The 12011-nt window shown below is 35.3% G+C and overlaps 1 long non-coding RNA gene and 1 pseudogene across 7 annotated transcripts; both read right to left on the reverse strand.

Moving 5' to 3' along the window:
* Positions 1 to 3625: 3625 nt before the first annotated feature.
* LOC113283047 lies at positions 3626 to 7187 on the reverse strand. 7 transcript variants are annotated; one of them, XR_003327301.1, is made up of 12 exons: positions 7048 to 7187; positions 6890 to 6935; positions 6344 to 6513; positions 6187 to 6237; positions 5881 to 6026; positions 5712 to 5789; positions 5481 to 5531; positions 5361 to 5402; positions 4837 to 4938; positions 4654 to 4741; positions 4069 to 4210; positions 3626 to 3905 (listed from the first exon to the last, which is right to left on the reverse strand). It is a non-coding gene; the product is annotated as an uncharacterized LOC113283047 (long non-coding RNA). The 7 variants fall into 7 exon arrangements; XR_003327300.1 differs by having other exon boundaries at positions 6317 to 6513; XR_003327302.1 differs by having other exon boundaries at positions 5881 to 6237; positions 6454 to 6513.
* A 1823-nt stretch (positions 7188 to 9010) lies between these two features.
* LOC113279791 lies at positions 9011 to 10266 on the reverse strand (annotated as a pseudogene).
* Between the last annotated feature and the right edge of the window lie 1745 nt (positions 10267 to 12011).

A 12011-nucleotide genomic window follows, 5' to 3' on the forward strand; every position in this document is an offset into this window, starting at 1 on the left:
CAAAAGTTAAGCTGAGAAGCATAAAATAACAATCATCAAAAAGAAAAAAAAAATCACCAAATGCTTATGAAACTCTTTCCACTATGAAACTATACTACAATCAAGCTTGTCTTTTGAAGATAATAATACGGTTCTGTTGCAATATCACATGTGATTTGAGTCTACCAACTTTTCTCACCTGGAAGAATTTACTATCTAATAAAAAAAAGACAAAAAGAAAACAGAATTTTCCATCTTGCAAGAACCTTGTAAAAGACCATGACCAGCTTGTATTTGTAAATGCACAAATTAAACTTTAGAATATAGAATTTTATGATTCTCTAATTACCTGATTTAAACAAATAAGTCCAATCAGAAAGAATCTATAATGAGACCAAAAACATTTATCTATATCATCAAAAAAATACATGCTAACAAATTCCTTGCATCCATCTCGGGTTACTACTATGGATGGGTTCTCATTCCATAGTATTTAAAACTGGAAAACATAACAACATCGATGGATGAAAGCTCCTTTCCCCATATACCATCCAAATTCTGCAACAATACACCAAAAATTTAAGAAATCCAATCGTTGAACAACAAATTCAAATAAAAATTTAAAAGAAATTAATTCAAACTAGAAGAGCAGTGACCAAGTAATTTTGAGAGAAATTGGTAAGGAAAAAAATGGAGAACCCTTGGAAGATGAAGATCTCTCTTGAGGTTTATATAGGGGAACATTTCAAGGGGTTGGTAATCGGTATCTTTGATCAAAGGGATAATAACGTATGAAATTGATTAGCAAGTTTGAATTGAAGGGATAAATGTCGAAAATAATGGTGGTGTTAATGTATATCAGACGAACAATAAGAGGAGAACAATAAGAGGAGAAAATAATGTTGGTGCACTGTAACGGCAGAAAAGTGAGAGGAGAAAAGGAGAACGAAGCCCTAAATTATGCCAGAAAGAGATCACGACCGTCGGATGAAGGCTTAAACAGGGATGCATTTTTTAGCCGAGATTTATGTTTTGCGTTTCATAGCATCTTGAGTGAAATGTGAACCATCGACCGGTTAAAATATTTATCTCTGGACCGTCGGATTTGGCAAAACCATTTGTTTTTGTAAGATAGATATGTTTATAAAGTTAGGGTTTGTTAAAAATTGGGTTTGGGAATTTGTTAACAGTGCTTGTGTTTACCAATCAATTTGTTTGAGTATATGATTTTGTTAAATTTATTTATGGATCTAATTTTAATTTGTTCTTCATCATCATGAGCTTAAACCGTTTGTTTTTATGTCTAGGTGAATCAATATCATCCTGCACTAATGATTGCAGTATCTGAAACACTATAGACCAACTAGTTAACAATATTTGATGCATGCTATTGTTTATGTTTGTAATGTATTTTTTTTTTTAAATTTCTTGAATTTTGGTATGATACTAATGTACTTTATATGCTTATTTTTCAATTTTTCAGTGGAAATACACCATACAGGGATGTAAATTGTTATTGTACACAGAGTCAGATTCAATTTCTATTGAAAAACCTGAACAAAGATGAACTGAGCTTGAAGATGATTGAGCAAAAGATTCACAGTAGGTTACAACTGGAAGATATTGAAACTGTTGATTTAATGTGGATGGACAATGGAGTTGGTTGTAGCTTAATGAGTGATCAGGACTGCTTCACATTTTCGGGAGAAAGGTGAAATGAATTGTAATGGTTGTTTAGAATTACAAGTAAGGATACTCAATCCAGAATGGGATACTTTGCAGGCCATTATGAACACACCTGAGAAGACTAGAGTGTCAAAGTCACCATCAGTTCCGGTGAGAAGAAGCTCTAGACTGAAAGGTAAAGGAGTTACAAATTCTACTTCAAAGAATTTGTTTGGTGAGACAGGTGGTTCAAGTACCAAACCAGTTGTACTTGATAGTGATGAAGATGTAGAAATGAGAGCTGCTCAAGATGAAGATATTGAAAATAGACAAAGTGATGAAGACATTGAAGATGTTGGTGTATTTAATCATGATTATTGGGTAAATCAAGAAATTCTAGATAGAGAAATGGGAGCTTCTCAAGCTGATGACTATGTTGTTGAACTTGAGAACATTTGTGAGGATGAGTGCAACCCTGTAGAGGACCCTGATGCTACACCAATATATGATAGTGATGAAGATAATGATTGTATGAAGTATGATTCAGAAGAAGATAGTGCTGATTCAAATGATGATGCAAAAGAAGATAGTGGTGATTCAAGTGATGATGGTGAACAAAACAACGATGAAGGTAACTGTTACACATTATTGATTTTTTTTTTTTGGTTTCCTTATTATGCTAACTCATGCTTTTTGCTGTTGTTTAGGTGATGTTGAGAACAAGGATGATGATCCTGAATGGTTCAAGAACTTTAAGGATAAGAGGGCATTGAACTTCCCTGATGAAGTTATTGAACAAGAAGATAAGGAAAGAGATAAGGGAAAACATAATGGAGGTAACAGTTAGAAGTTATTGTACTAACTCATATTGGTTCCATTGCTTGTACTAACTCATTTTTGTTGTTGTTGTAGGTACCGCTGAGATGAAAGATGATGATCCTGAATGGTTGAAGAATTTTAAAGCTGAGAGGGTAATGATCTTCCCTGAGGAAGAAGTTATTGAAGAAGAAGAAGAAGAGGAAGAATTGTTCCCAGACCAAGAACATAATGAACCTCTTGACCCCTCACAAATGGTGGTAGGTACATTATTTCCTAATAAAAAGGCATTTCAAAGGCATCTTAGAGCCCATTGTGTACATGAAGAGCATGAATGTAAAGTAAAGAAAAGTGAGAATAAGAGACTTAGGGTTTGGTGTCCATATAGAAAAGAATGTAACTGCAATTAGTTTGTGTTTGCATCTATAGTTAAGAAAGAGTCTACCTTTAAAATTAGGAAAGTCAACCTCACACATACTTGTGAAGGAAGTTTTGAGGGTAGAAATAGATTTGCAGATGCAAGGTATGTTGCTGATGTATCACTACACCAAATTTAACGTTTAGAACAGCTTATATCTGTTGCTGACTGGGATTGCAACAGAGTTTTGCCGTTGCTAAACACCCTGTCGCAGTTTTTCGCATAAGCTCTAGCTCTGTTTCTAATTTCGGTCAGCAACCGCGTTAGCAACAGAAACAACTTGTTGCGAAATTAAAATAAAGAAACAGAAACTAGCTGTTGCTAATCTGTTGCTAATTTTATAGTTATTCCAGGATATATTTTAGTAGAACAGGATATAGTTGTTCTTGTTCAGGTTTAGCAACACATATTTGCCGTTGCTAAACTTTTGCAAAAAAAAGGAAAGAGGTCAAGTCTTCGTTGACCTAGTCAAAATCGGTTTCCCCCAATTTATCCTGTAATATCCTGATTCTTCCTATTCTGGTGATTCGATTCCTCACATTCAATATTCAATTATAATTGGTTCTTCAGTTGTAATTACGCAATCTAATAACCCACATATTCATCAAAGAATTTTATATATAAAAAAAAAACGATTCACAATGTGAACTTCAAGTATCACAGTTAGAGACGTACAATGTTCTATCTTGAGATATATACATGGAATTGGTTCTTCAGTTGTAATTACGCAATCTAATAACCCACATATTCATCAAAGAATTTTATATATAAAAAAAAAACGATTCACAATGTGAACTTCAAGTATCACAGTTAGAGACGTACAATGTTCTATCTTGAGATATATACATGGATAGTGGTCCTAGTTTATCATGACCCAAAGAATAATCATACAAAGATGACAACATATTGATACAAAATTTAATCTGAATCCATTTTAGAAGACCAAGCTCATCGAATGCAAAGCTGAAATTTAACAGAATGCTTTTCATCACCGGTAGGACAAGCATCATCTTATGTTGTCGAAAAACTGAAAATTACAAAAACATGAAAAAATTAGAAACCCACGTAAAGTTGAAGCTTGTTCTGGGTGCCATTTTCCTTGGAAAGAATTAAGTGTAGAAAACAGGGAATAGTTGTGATTATTGATTGTAGCCATTGACGATCTAAGATGAAATGCCAGACTATGTTACCTGATTCAATATCTAACTTCCATTGATGAATATTGATTGTGTCCATTCAAGAATTTTAACTGCAGCTTCTACTGCAATATTCCATCGTCGAAGCAAGAAGCCAACAAAGAACCAGAGGCATCCCATTAGAATTAAACTCTCCCTGGAATAGCACGGAGGGAAAATTAATTCAATACCAACATCAAACAAAAACTACCAACAACGGATCAAAGAATAAATACAAGTGTTGGCATCTTTTTTTCCAACTTAATAACATGAGATGAGTTGAGTGTATGAGTTGTGAAGCTGTGCAGTGCTTCTGAGTTATGAATTGAGTGCGAGTTATCTTCACAGAATATAAGTGCAGGTTATCTTCAAAGAATTAAGTTATATCGTAAAGAATTCAGTAATTGAAGTTGAAGGCTGCACACAAGGAAAAAACTCTACATATATGTGTACCATGCTGTACATGATGATCAGGTACATGTCCTAAACGACCAGGTCTTCAGATCATAAACGTGCGGGAAATACGATTACAATGTAGACTCTAACAGAAGGCCAACTATGTGAATTTAATTGCATGTCAAATGGCAGCAAAAAACTTACCGGTCCAATATATTCGATGCACTGAGGTTGATGTGTGCTCCTTGGGTACCTTTCGAGACTTGCTTCTTTGCCATCTCAAACATCCAACCTTTACATAATAACCAACAAGTATTGAAATATAAGAAAACTGCATAAGCTGGTGCTGTAGTCAAACAAAATATAACAACACGAAACGTGCTTAACTGAGATATCTGGGAGTTTTGTTTCAACCCAGTGAGGAAACGAATGTAAGTGGGCTTCATAAGTAGGGATGGATCTGATGTTGGGAACAGAACATTTTGTAACCTGCAGGAGACCAATAAAGAACATAACAGAAATTACTTCCACTGATGATCACATACATACAGAAAGAGAGAATATGTTTGCTAGTTTGTATAAAGGTGAAGTCATAGATGATTTTTTAAGAGAAAAGTGTGTCATTTAAAGGTGACAAGTGCCTAGTGCCGTCCACCACCAGACTATCCGAAAAACTTGTGTATTTGTTACCCCTAAGCCAACAAAATGAAATAAATGCACACAACATCCAAGTATCAGAATTTGAGTGGATGACTAGTGTATGATTTAAGTATCAACAGTGGTATCTTATGGTATGTACGCTGCATTCTAGAAAGACGAACCAAAAAGATATCAAGGAAAAAACCTATTTATGAAAACATTTTGATATATTAACTTCAATATTATTTAGAGAGGTGGTGCTAAAATCCTACCACTTCAGCTGGTTCTGCCAGGATGTTAATGAAAAACTTAACCTGCAATAGAGGATATGGGTCAGTCTCAAGATTAAGATCCTCTGAGAAAGATCAAGTGGAGAAAGTTCTGTAGTCGACCTGCTTCATCATGGCCCCAGACATAAGAAGATCAGTTGTAACCATCCCCGGCTGGAAAATGAAAAAAATAAAGTGATCTAGGTGAGGATACATACAGTATTAAGGAAAAGGTACGAAAAACCTTGAAAGCTGAAAGTTAAATGAGTGTTGCACATACTTCAGCGATAATGCGCACAAGCTAATTAGTAGTGCCACCAAAGGATGCACCACCATACTCTGAAAATATAGTACCTTGGAGTTGGCATTCAATATGAACTAGCTCCATCAATGTTGACCTCCTCGAGTCTAATTGAGCATCAACTTCATCGCCTACATAATCTCATCCATTACCACGAGTCATTGTAGGTCTAATAAGAGATATTTTAGGACATTATACATGTGAGTTATTATCATTTTTTACCTATATACAACATATCAATAAACCAAGAGTATTCGGCGCTACGACTTCATTGCAAAAGGAAACTGTCTCATCTTATATGACACACCGCATTCCAGTTACGAAACACCAGTCTCAAAAAGCTTACATAAGGTCTTCATCTGACGTTTCTGCTAATGGCTTAGAGATGTAAGCATTTGATCCTGTACTTACAACATACTTCATTTCATCATAGTTTTTGTAAACCACAATCTTTGTTTTACCATTGTTACCAACAGGAGAAAAAATCCAAATTAGCTCTAGCAGCAATAATGGTATGAATAAGATCACCTTTGTAAATTGACTTAAAAGAGCAGGTCATTTACCAACAACACCAGCCACCTACATCCAAAAGCTTTATATTCAGTTTACATCAAGCTTAAAATCTGATTTAACAACACTAACAAGTTGAACTTACAACCTTGGAAAAATAGATGTTTCAGTTTACATTTCAAAACAAAATCGGGAACACAATCATAATTCTTCAGCGAAGATCAATTCTTCATTAAAACCTGGATTCAGTTTACAACACAATCTAAATTCAATTCACAAGACAACCTAATTCAGTTGAATCAAGACAACCAAATCCTCATAATCACAAATGCGTTCTATGATACCCTGCATCAAGAGACACAAAGCACAAAGTTTAGTACAAAGTGAATGTATATCAAGAACAAATTGTTAGTTTTTGGCCTCAGACTAAACTGCTTACAATTTTGACAGAACTAACCAAGCAAATCAAACTTATTGTAGAGAATCTGAGGTTTTAGGTTAAAGTTCTTGGTTACACCCAAATCAAAATCAAACCCGAACTGATTTTTTAGATTTAAGTTATTGGTTACACCCAAATCAATATCAAATCCGACCAAAAAACCATTCAAAATCAAACATAATAAACACCCAAATCATAAAAAATCGAAATAAAAAAACACCCATATCTCGGATACAACCTATTGACCTAAAATAAAACTGAAATAAAAAGATGAAACCATACCTAAGTTAATCACGCTTAGAAAAATCTCTCATAATAGTGCTTCCAGCTGCAGTAACAGAGATGAAATCCATTAGAAAAAACCAAACCCTAAACATCGATCTAACTCACACAACTGAGAAGATGAAAGAGACAGATACACACAAAGTTTATTAACTTACACAACTGAAGCTGTACTTGGTAGAGTATCATCGGCAGTAGAGTTTTAATGGAAGACGAGCTATTTCTGCAGATCTAGATGAAGATGTAATGGAGAATAGAAGATAAGGAGAGAGAATAAACGAGTTTGTGGATACAAATGAAGAAGGTGGGCTGTGTACCCGATTTTTCCTGGGATAAATCCTGGTTTTGCAAAGTCAAGAAGTCAATGGGGGAAAATAACTTAAAAGATTAAAACTCGTATCCAAAATATGGGTGGAATTAGGGTCAAAAGTGTTACCTGGTAAGCATGTGAATTGCATGCTTATACTCCCGGATGTTGCTATTCGCAACTGAAAGTGGACTGTTGCGAGTTTCGCAATAGATTGCTGAACTTTGGCAACTGTATTTTCAGTTGCAAATTCGAAACAGATATAGCTGTTGCTAATCTGAGTTGCTAAATCCAAAATTTGGTGTAGTGTATTAATAGACAATTTGAAACACAGTGCCACGAAAGTGATTCCAAAACCAAGGAAGATTAAAGAGGATTTTAAAGCTTCTCACATGACTAAAAGTCCTTACCATACTGCATGGAAGGCTAGGATGTTAGTATTGGAATACATGCATGGAACTATGAAGACAGTTTTAAGATGGTTCTAACATTTTGTAAGACGGTAAGTAACTTGGACAAAGACATATATGATTCCTTTAGGGTTTCATTTTTCATTTCCCTTTATTGTTTGGATTTTCACATCCTCAGTATGAGTTTGGATTTGCAGGTTGCAGAAAAGCAAACCTGAATATGCAGTGCACAATCATTATAGCAATGGTATTCTTCTCCACAAACACAACAACTTTTTGTTGATGGTACCATAATGACCTTGGATTTACAGTGGTCTAAAGCATCTTCAAACTATTCAAAGTAACTACAGGTTGGTATTGTGCACTTGAAGAACATTTTTTCATAGTTTTCAGTTGTTGTAGATCTAAGTAATGGTCTCACACCAACACATGGAATATGCTTGCACCTAGAATACATCCAAGGACAGACTTGTGTGTCATGATTTCCTTGTTTACACATTGCACAATCAATCATGCCTTTTCCCCCTTATTCTTGATGTTGCTACTACTTGGAGATTCATTCTGACCACCACCCATTACTTGTTTGCGTTTTGTAAGTTTGAATTTGATGAGTAACTTAAAAAAAATATGGTTTGATTGATATGAATGAATTAGGGTTCTTCTCTGGTTTTTATAGAGTGGAGAAGATGAAGATAGCCATTTTTTTGTCAGCTTAATCATGGTCGTTCATTTTTGTGTGCACAGGATCATGCCACGTGTTTTCTGGCCGTTATGTTACCTGAATCCGTGTGAGTTGCACGTGCGAAGAATTTCCAGCCTTGTTACTGTTGTGTGTGTGAGATGCACGCTCGAGGGGTGTATATGTCATTTGTAAGGTGCCAGCTGGAACTTAACCATCCTACAGTTACCCGTTTTTTTTTAAAAAAACGAGGCACTTTTGAAAAGTTGGAAAAAACGGGGACACTTTTTTTTGCTATATTTAAAAGTGGGGCACTTTATCAAAATTCCCTTTCTCTTCCAACTAGAAAGTTTCCCAGCAATCTACAAGCATACGCGCGTGAGAAATCTTTGTTTTAGTTTATTAATAATGTGTTTTGCTACATATGACTTGTCTCCTATTTATCGAGAAATCACATTCCTAATATAGCTCTAATTATCCGAAAACAAGAAATTCTAAAAATAAACAATTTCCTGAAATTAAATAAATTCTAAAAGTAGCCATTCCTGAAATTAAATAAAGGAAAATAGGCGGAGGGCCGGCTAGATCCGGTGGCATGACCGGCTGTGAGGCCCACCCTCACAAACGGTTCCTATTTTACAAATTTGTAGGTAATTATAGTGACAGGTTCACGTAAGTTCGTTGCAAGCAAATGAAACTGAAAATTTATATACAAAATGCATCTTTTACATGTTCGTTAAAAGTTTGACTGCTGCAAATTTGGAGGAAGAAATTAATGGCTGCTGCAAATTTGGAGGAGACGAAAGGAAAGGTTTCGGTGGGATCTCTAAGGCTTCGACACTTCCTTACAACATTTCCAGCACTTTACTCATTGATGGACGACTCAGTGGATTCATTTGTATGCACCACAAACCCGCTATGATCATCTTTTTTTGTAGCCTCCTCTCTTTCTTCCGTCATTACTCCATGAAAACCAAGATCTTGGTCCTGAATAAGACGCTCGTAAATCCAGTCTGGAAAATATGGTTGCGAATAATGGTCCATCCCCACTTTGGCATCAAAGTTTTTTCTACTCCCGACCATTTCTAGCACCATCATTCCATAGCTATACACATCTGACTTGTTAGAAATACCACCAAAGTTTCTACTGAACACTTCTGGAGCTTTGTAACCAGCTGTCCCCCTAGCCCCCAACATTGATATGATGCTCTCTTTTTGAGGACACAACCTGGCTAGTCCAAAATCCGATATCTTTGGACGAAACTCCTCATCCAAGAGAATGTTATGAGGTTTTATATCGAAATGTAGAATTCGTGTTGTACAACCACGGTGTAATTACTCAAGTCCACGAGCAATTCCAATTGCAACTTGGTACAATAACTCCCATCCTATAGTAGAACCTGATTCTGATGATGCTAGATCTTTGCTGTAAATGAATTTGTCAAGTGAACCATTAGGCATAAACTCATAGAGCCTTCCTTTGAAGAAGAACCGTACCCTCCTTCTCCAAGCTTTTCTTTAAAGGAGTTAGTCATTTTCTTGACATCCATATAACTATATCTCTTTGGAGCCAAGGATCCATGAGTTTTCAAAAAGGCCTCAACATTTTGGTCATTCTTATTTAGGACTTCCCAAAATCTTGAGGGCTTCTTTTTCAAGCAAATGGCAATAGATAGACACAGTACCGATGAAGCAAATGCGGCCCCAACACCTGTAAATGAAAGATGGCATCAAAATATAAGAGTTGTTCGGAGCTATAACCATTTCTCCTGCCTCGATTAAACTTCTGAGCTGCACCTACATAGCCATGATTGGTTCCAGACGTTGTTGAAATTACACAATATGAAATAAAAAAAAACCGTCCATTTTGCACCACAAGTTTTTGCGCAATGCATCAAGTTAAGTAAATAAATCTACAGAAAGGAGATGGCAACAACATGCATTATATGCAGGAAACAAAAACAAAAAGAACCATACCCATTTCTGTTACATGGGAACAAGAAATTATAAATTAGATAAATTTGTTGGAAAACGATTAATAAAATATGGTTTTTAAAGTTTTAATAAAATTTATAATTTATTGTTTTCTTTTGTGAATGAAAAAACTTATTAGTACACCGTGGAGTTTCCACTTTTTAGTTGTTTTGAGAGACTATGTAAGCTTTTTATTCCCACATCGGGGAGTTCTTCTTTTTAAGTTGTATTATTCCATCATATAAAGAAATCCACTACTTTTGTAAAATCTATGGGAAAGGGGTTTCTCTATATTTTAGAGGGACCCCCAAGGGAAGATATTTTATATTGTTTTCTTATGCGTTCCCGATTTTCCTTAAGGGTTTTTTCGGAGTTGCCAAGCTCAAGTTGAGCATCTACTACATATGCTAGTAGTAGGTGTAGTAGAGTGTTTTATCCTGGAGATATCCGTCTTGTGAGGGCTATAGCATCACTCTTGAGTGTAACCGGACGCTAATGTCTTAAGGGAAACGTGTTGAACACGTGACTCACTCTGTTTTTCCAAAGTTTTTCCTTGTTGCTGTTGCGAAGATCTGGGGAGCTTGTCCGTTTCATCAAATCGATCACTTCCATTATAAAGGAGCTAAGTATCAATAACTTTTGCTTATTTGATTTTTTCCTTGTTTTTGATTATTGCACCCAACAATCTTAAGACATTAGAATTTGTAATAATCATGGATGTTAATTGTGAAGTGAAAAACAAAAAACGAATTTTTGGTCAGTTGTAGAGTTTCGAATTTATCTCTTAACCTAGAAGGAATTTAGATGAACTCTTTTGTCCTAATGTAGTAGACATCTTTATAGTTACCCACATAAAATTTCAGAATTTTTGGAGTTCAAAAAGTATTTTTTTGGTATTTTACAAAACAGAGAAACGTTTCTGAAAAATTCTGACGAGCAGAAATTTGTTGTTAACTAAAGTAGTTTTTATGGGGTAACCATGAGTTTTTTGATATGGTGATTCAAATGAAGTTTGTAGATCTAGATGTTATCTTCAAAACTCATATTTTATTTTCCGATTCGGAACTAAGGTTTGTGAGATGTGGTGTATTAGGTGATTGGGAAATTACCGTGTCCGTGGTCAAAGTATAAACGAAGATTATGACATGAAATTGGAAAGGGACATGGATACCAGGAGCATGTGGATGAACACAAGTCTTCCAAATCCGACAAAGGCGAGAACATCAAACAACTCTAAGTGTAGTCTTCATAAGAAAGGTATGTTTCGTAAAACTGAATGCGGCATTACTTTAATTAAGGGTGATTGTTATGTTTGTAAAATTCCTGGCCACGCGACAGTAAATTGTAGACAACATAAAAACCTTAATAAGTAAAAAGTTAATGCTAATTTAGTTGAAACAAACTAGAACGAGTTCAGTGGCATGATGTCGGAAGTTATTTTAATAACCAATGTGAGAGACTAGTAGGTGGACTCTGGAGCCACCAAGAATGTTTGTTGAAACAGAGACTTGTTCACCTTCTATCAGAGGATAGAGGATGTCGAGAAACTCTTTTTGAGTAACTCATCTGCAATAGAGGTTGCATAAAAGGAAAAGGTCGAGCAGAACCTCATATCTGTAATATTCTCATATTGAATGAAGTTTTCATGTTCCGAGCATATGCAAGAATCTTACATCTTGTTCTGTTGTAGATGGAAAAAGATTTAAGATCTTAATTGAATTTGGAAAACTTGTTGTAACTAGGCAGTGATTT

The sequence above is a fragment of the Papaver somniferum genome, chromosome 5 (genome assembly GCF_003573695.1).
Source record: "Papaver somniferum cultivar HN1 chromosome 5, ASM357369v1, whole genome shotgun sequence".
In the NCBI taxonomy this organism is placed as follows: domain Eukaryota; kingdom Viridiplantae; phylum Streptophyta; class Magnoliopsida; order Ranunculales; family Papaveraceae; genus Papaver; species Papaver somniferum.